At 29.9% G+C, this 6,409-nt stretch overlaps 1 pseudogene; it reads left to right on the top strand.

Annotated features, from left to right (window-relative positions):
* The first annotated feature begins 5,849 nt into the window (after positions 1 to 5,849).
* LOC126009880 (uncharacterized) lies at positions 5,850 to 5,946 on the top strand (annotated as a pseudogene).
* Positions 5,947 to 6,409: the final 463 nt, after the last annotated feature.

Below are 6,409 nucleotides of genomic sequence, written 5' to 3'. Positions count from 1 at the left end.
ATCACTGTGCTATCTCTTTGGCCCCAATACTTTTGACATTTTGACAGAAAAATTACTCTCAAAGATCTTTATACATTTATCTCTAGAATTAATAAATATAGAAAGTGGCCATTTTCTGTTTTCTATAATAGCACTCCTCACATAATTCATATTGGTCTTTATTTGCATATCCTTCATAATTAGTGATATTAAGGATCTCTTTATATAGCTATTGGATACTTGTATATATCCTTGTTAAACTTTCAAGAAAATTGTCAAACTACATTGTTTTATTACATTTTATTATACTTATATTTGAGTTGTTTCACTTTTAAAAATGTAGTAATAATGCTAAATATTAGTGCTAAATATTAGTTTTATGTTAATATGTGTTTTTTTTATCTTGGTTTGATTAGTATATCTGAGAAATGTCATGTAGTAAAGTCGTGTTAAATTTTCAAAGAAGTTGAGCACTTTTTCTAAGAGACTTGTTGCGTTTGATGTTTCCATGACCTGTGAAGGAGAAATAGAATGTTTCCACATTAATACTTGGTTCTTGGTATTTACTATCTTATTCCCAACATGACATTCTTATTGGTGCATAGTAGGATTCATTTTGTATAGTAGGATTCATTTTATTGTGACTAACAACACATAGCAAGATTTACATGAAAACTTTTGTATTACTGAAAAAAGTGCATAGGTTTTTGGTATTAAACTTAGAGTGATATGCCACCATTATTATTTTACCCTAATCTCCAAAATATAACAAATTATGCATTAGTTAAACAATTTTTCTCATTGTTCCTTTTCTCAAAGATTTGTGAACCTCTTTGTTTCTATTTATATAAATTTGTTTCATTTAATTTTATAAGCAGACTCAATGAGTTCTATTTTATTATTGATTTACTTCACTGCTTTTGATCTTATATACTGTAGTATAGTAGATAATTACCTTTAAACCTTAAATTAATAGAATGTATGCCAATGTATGTCAAATCATATTTTACATACCGAATTCTGTCAATATGCTTTCTGTTTCTTTCCAATGTAGTACTATAGCTATAAAGTTGCTATAAAACTAGGTTTACAAATATATTTTTAGACATGTCTTTTACTATTTTTGTATCATAAACACAAATAGAATGAATAAATAATATGATGAAAGTTTATTTTTTTATTTTTTGAGGAAATACATACTTTTTGCCACCCAGGCTGTTAAATATAACATTGTGACAAAATTTAAAGTTTTCATACTTTCAATGACATTATTTGTTATTATTATTTATTTAAAGTTTATATCTCATTGTAGTTTTGACTTTTATTTTATTAACATTTGTTCTGTTAAGTATTATTCATATTACTTGGAGTATATCTATTCTAATTATTTGTCCATTTTAAATTCAAGTTATATTTTGTTGAGCCTCACTGGGTAACACTTGAAGTCAAAAGGAAGACAATTCTTTAAGCAAATAACAAAAATTGTTGTGACCAGTATTTACTTCAGTTTTTACTTTGTCACCTTTTTTTTCTTTTAGTTAGGGGCTTCTGCTTTTTTTTAATACATAGAACATTAGGACATAAATTACTTTGTTTTATCTCATATTTCTGCATTTTTCTATAAAATTTAAGAGAAAAAAATAAAGAAAGGATTGAGGAAAGGAGCCAAGTGGTCTCAGGTGCATTGGTGGTGATCATAAAAATCAGAACTAAATATTCAAGTATAAGACAACAGCAATGAAATCAAGAGATTCACGCTCTCACAATCTAAACTTTAAATGGCCTGTTATATTGAAAGGTCTGTGGGTAAAATATGTGGGTTACACTTGGGAACACAGTGAAGTGAAGATGACATTGGTGGTTGCATTTTATATCTGAAACCCAGCTATGAAGGACATTGTAAATCACAAGATTTTAATATTATTTTTTAAAAGTCTCTCTTTAGTTAGAGCATAATAATTGCAAGTATAGTGAATATCATGAAATGTAATGGGAATACTATATTTTATAAATCCATATTTTCTATATATATTTTATATCCTAGAAATGTTAAAAAGTCATAGGACACTCTTTTCTTCCCTGCTATAACTTTTGCAATATTGACATTAAAATGTTGCTGAGTAAGTCCTGAAGAAATTTTTAAAAGAGAATCGCAATTAATTCTCCACTTTCCTTCACTTATCATTTGAAAATGTTTTCTTTATCAATAGTTAAATATTTAGTATGATACTTTAGTAGAAAAATTACCTGGGTTAATTATTTTAATTATACACAATCTTACATATTTTTCAGTTCTAAATTATCCTACATAATTTGAACAAATTTTTATTGTTATGTAGAATATTGTTTATGAAGTTGATTGCTCAATTATACCATCTTTTATTTTGCAAATCAACTTTTTAATTTGAAGTTATTAATCATCATCACTAAGAATGTGAACATAAACTTAGTCGAATCAGTTTCCATTCCTTGATTTAAAGAGATAAAAGAAAATAAACAACAAAGCATCATAAAGTCATAAAGTATACATTGTTCCTCATAAAACAAATTGGAAACTGACCCAATGGGACTGGGCATTTTTAATATAATTTAGTATCTAAAAACTTTCACATTTATAGTAATTACTTTAGTCTTTAAGATTGCAATTTATTAAATGATTTATTTAGGCTAAGATTGCCATCACTAAATAATTAAACAATAGAAAATAATTTCTAATATAACTTTGTGTTCAAAAAGTTCTCTCATGTGTAAACCCATGATGAAACAAATTGAAGTGTTAAAGCTTAATCCATTTTTAAACATATGTAAGACTTATTTAAATAATTTTAAATATGTGACAATGGTAAACATATGTTGCATGTCATTTTTTATTTTCTACTGTTATAATTATTAAGTTTATTTTTTAAATTTTCAGATTCTGCTTTTTCTTTTTTTAAAGTTCTATAATTTTATGAATATATTTTAGTATTTATTGATGTATTTCTAAATCAAAATATAAAGAAAGGAAGGAAGAAAGAAAAGATGGAAGGAAAGAAGGGAGGGAGAAGAGAAAAGGGAAAAAAGAAAGAAGGAATGTAGAAAAGAAGAATGAGGGAAGGAAGGAAGAAAGGAAGAAAAAGAAATAAGGGGAAGCTCAAATAAAACATATCAGAAATTAAAGGGGAGAAATTACAAAAGAACCCCCAGAAATGCAAGTTATCTTGAAAGCTTATTGAACAACTGTCCTCTGTTCAGCTAGAGTACCTAGAAAAAAATGGACAGTTTTCTGGAAACTGAATGATGAAGTACAAAGCCTAAGCAGGCTAATCACAAGTATGGAAAATGAAACAATAATTAAAAATCTCCCGAAGAATAAAACTCTAGGACCAGAGGGGTGGGTTTTATTAAGCATTCAGAGGAGAGTTACTACTATTAATCCTTAGAGTCTTCCAAAATATTGAAGAGATGGGAATCCTCCCTAATACCTTTATGAAGCTAACATTAAGATCATTCCCAAAGTTGACAGAAATACTACCAAGAAAGAAAACTTCCAGAAAATATCATTGGTTAATATTGATGTAAAAATCCTTGACAAAATCTTAGCAAACCAAATCTAATAAATCATCAAAAAGATTATACATCATGAACAAGAGGGTTTCATTTCAAGGACTCAAGGATGGTTCAATATTTGCAAACTAATCACCATACATTACATCAGTAAAAGGAGGGATAAAAATCACACAACCATATAAAATGATGTAGAAAAAGCATTTGAGAAAATAACGTCCAGTCATTAATTCAAACAGGAATAAAGTCCATAAGATCAGAACTGAATCCATAAAGTTCATTGAGAAAAATATAGGCAGACACTCCAATACTTAGGCTTCAAAGTCTTGATAGGATGCCAAGATCAAGGGTTATAGCATCAAATATGAATAAATGGGACTACATTAAAGTAATAAGTTTCTGTTTGGCAATAACAGTATGGGCTAAGGGGGGCCGGAGCGATAACATTGTGGTATGGTGTTTGCCTTGTACACTGCCAACACAGGATTGACAGTGTTTCGAAACCTGGCATCCTATATGGTTCCCCAAGCCTTCCGGGAGCGACTTCTGAGCGCAGTCAGGAGTAACTCCTGAGCACTGCTGGGTGTGACACAAAAAACAAAAACAAAAACAAAAAAAAAACAATAGGCTATCTAGGATATACAGAGCAATCACAAAGATTAACTACACAAAACCTAAAAACCCCATCAAAATTGGGTGAGGAAATGAATATATACTTTTCTCATGTGGCTAACAGGCACATAAAAAATGCGCATCATCATTTATCATTAGAGAAAAGACAACAATGATATATTATCTTACACCAGTGAAGTTGTCACATATCAAAAATTCTGGGAACAATCTTTATTGTTAGGGTTGTGGTGAGAAAGCAACTTACACCCTCTGCTGGTGGGAATGCTGCCTGGTTCAATTTCTATGGAAAACAGTATGGAGGAATCTCAGTAAACTCAAATTGAGCTGCCATATGATTCAGGAAGCCTGCTTTTGGGTATCTGTTTTGGGATATAAACACAACTTATTTTGCTGCTATTCCTTACCCTAATCTGAAAAATATAATGGTCAAACAAATGATTCTGGGAGAATAAGCATTATCAAACTGAGTTAAAAAAATTCAGTATGTACAAAATTTAGGAACAGATAAGAAGATACTAGAAATATAAAACTATATAAAACTAAGGAAAGGGAATCATTGGTATATAATGCCTGGAGAGCATCCTAGGTGGTTCCTGATAATATTAGTTATGTAAGTAGATGAAGTCCTGCTTACCCACATAACAAAAGCTACTCATTTCAGAATTCTCACTTATTTTGGTTTGTTTTTTGTTTTTGAGCCACACCCAGTAATGCTCAGAAGCCATAGAATTCACCCTCAAAAAGTTTATGAGTCAGATATGGTCATTTCTTAATAATCAAATTATATATAGATAGCAGGAAGAAATCATACTTCTAAACATATATGTTTTCAAAAGACACACAAAAATATTTAAAGCAACAGCTAACAGGCTTGAAGAAAGATATCAATAATAAAATAATAGTAGTTGGAGATCAATCAGGTTACAACTCAACAAGGAAATACTGACTATGAAAGAAGAAATTGGAAAGAGGAGGATAATATAAAAATAGAATTATTCATCCTCAAAATTTAAAATATATATTCTTCTTCAATGCAATTGGGTCATTTTCCAATACAAACCACATATAGGATCACAAAACATAGGTCTATTAAATTAATAAGATAGAAGATGTATTAACTATCTTTTTAAACTATGATGCACTGAAATTGGAAATGAATCACAAACTAACATGGCAAAATAACAATACTACCTAGAAATAAAGCAGCTCCCCACTAAAGAATCAGTGAATTACAGAGGAAACTAAAAGATTCCTGGAATAAGAATGAAAGTGAAGACATGAGTTATCAAAATTTGTGTGAAACAGAAAAAAATGGTATTAAGGGAAAGTTTATAACTTTGTAAGCACTCATCAGATCTTTACTCTAGATCTAGCAAAAGCAAAGTTTCCCACTCTTTCCACGTATATTCAGTATAGTATGGGATGAAATTGCCATAGCAATTAGGAAGTAGAAACTAACAAGGACATCCAAATAAGAACACTACTCAAGCTCTCATTATTTGTGGATGACACACTTAAAAAGTCCTAAAGACTACAAAAGTTTTTGAGAAACAATACTTTTCAACAGTAAATTTAATATGTGAAATTAATATACAAAATACTTGCTTATACTATACACAAATAAGAAAAGAGAAAAAAGAGATATTTTTAAAAATCACATTTATAATTTTGATTCAGAATATCAAGTACCTGTGCTTGCTTTGGTAGCACATATACTAAAATTGAAATGATACAGAGAAGATTAGCATGTGCCCGGCACAGAAGATCAAATACCCTGGAATAATTTTTAGGGGGAGTCATACCCGGTGGCACTAAGGAGTTACTCTTCATTCTCCACTCCAAAATCGCTCCTGGCAAGCTCAGGGGACCACATGGGATGCCGGGATTCAAATCACCATTCATCCTGGGTTGGCTGAGTGCAAGGTAAACACCCTATCACTGTACTTTCTCTCCAGCCCCTACCTTGGAATAAAATTAAGTAAAGAGGTAAAATATCTATACAAATAAAAATACAAAACTCTGTTTCAAGATCTAAAACAAGACACAAGGAAATAGAAACACACTCCTTGGTCCTGGATTGGGAGGATTAATAACATTAAAATGGAAATAATTCCCAAAACATTGTACAGATTTAATACAATCCTTAGAAGCATACACATGACATTAAAATAAACCAAACATCTCAAAAATAATAAAAATAAATAAATAAATAAATTTTTGGTAAAAAGAAGATGGGAAGCATCACATTTTC

This window comes from Suncus etruscus, chromosome 5 (assembly GCF_024139225.1).
Source record: "Suncus etruscus isolate mSunEtr1 chromosome 5, mSunEtr1.pri.cur, whole genome shotgun sequence".
NCBI lineage: Eukaryota > Metazoa > Chordata > Mammalia > Eulipotyphla > Soricidae > Suncus > Suncus etruscus.
The sequence above is the reverse complement of the archived record's forward strand: the minus strand, read 5'-3'. Positions and strand labels throughout refer to the sequence as shown.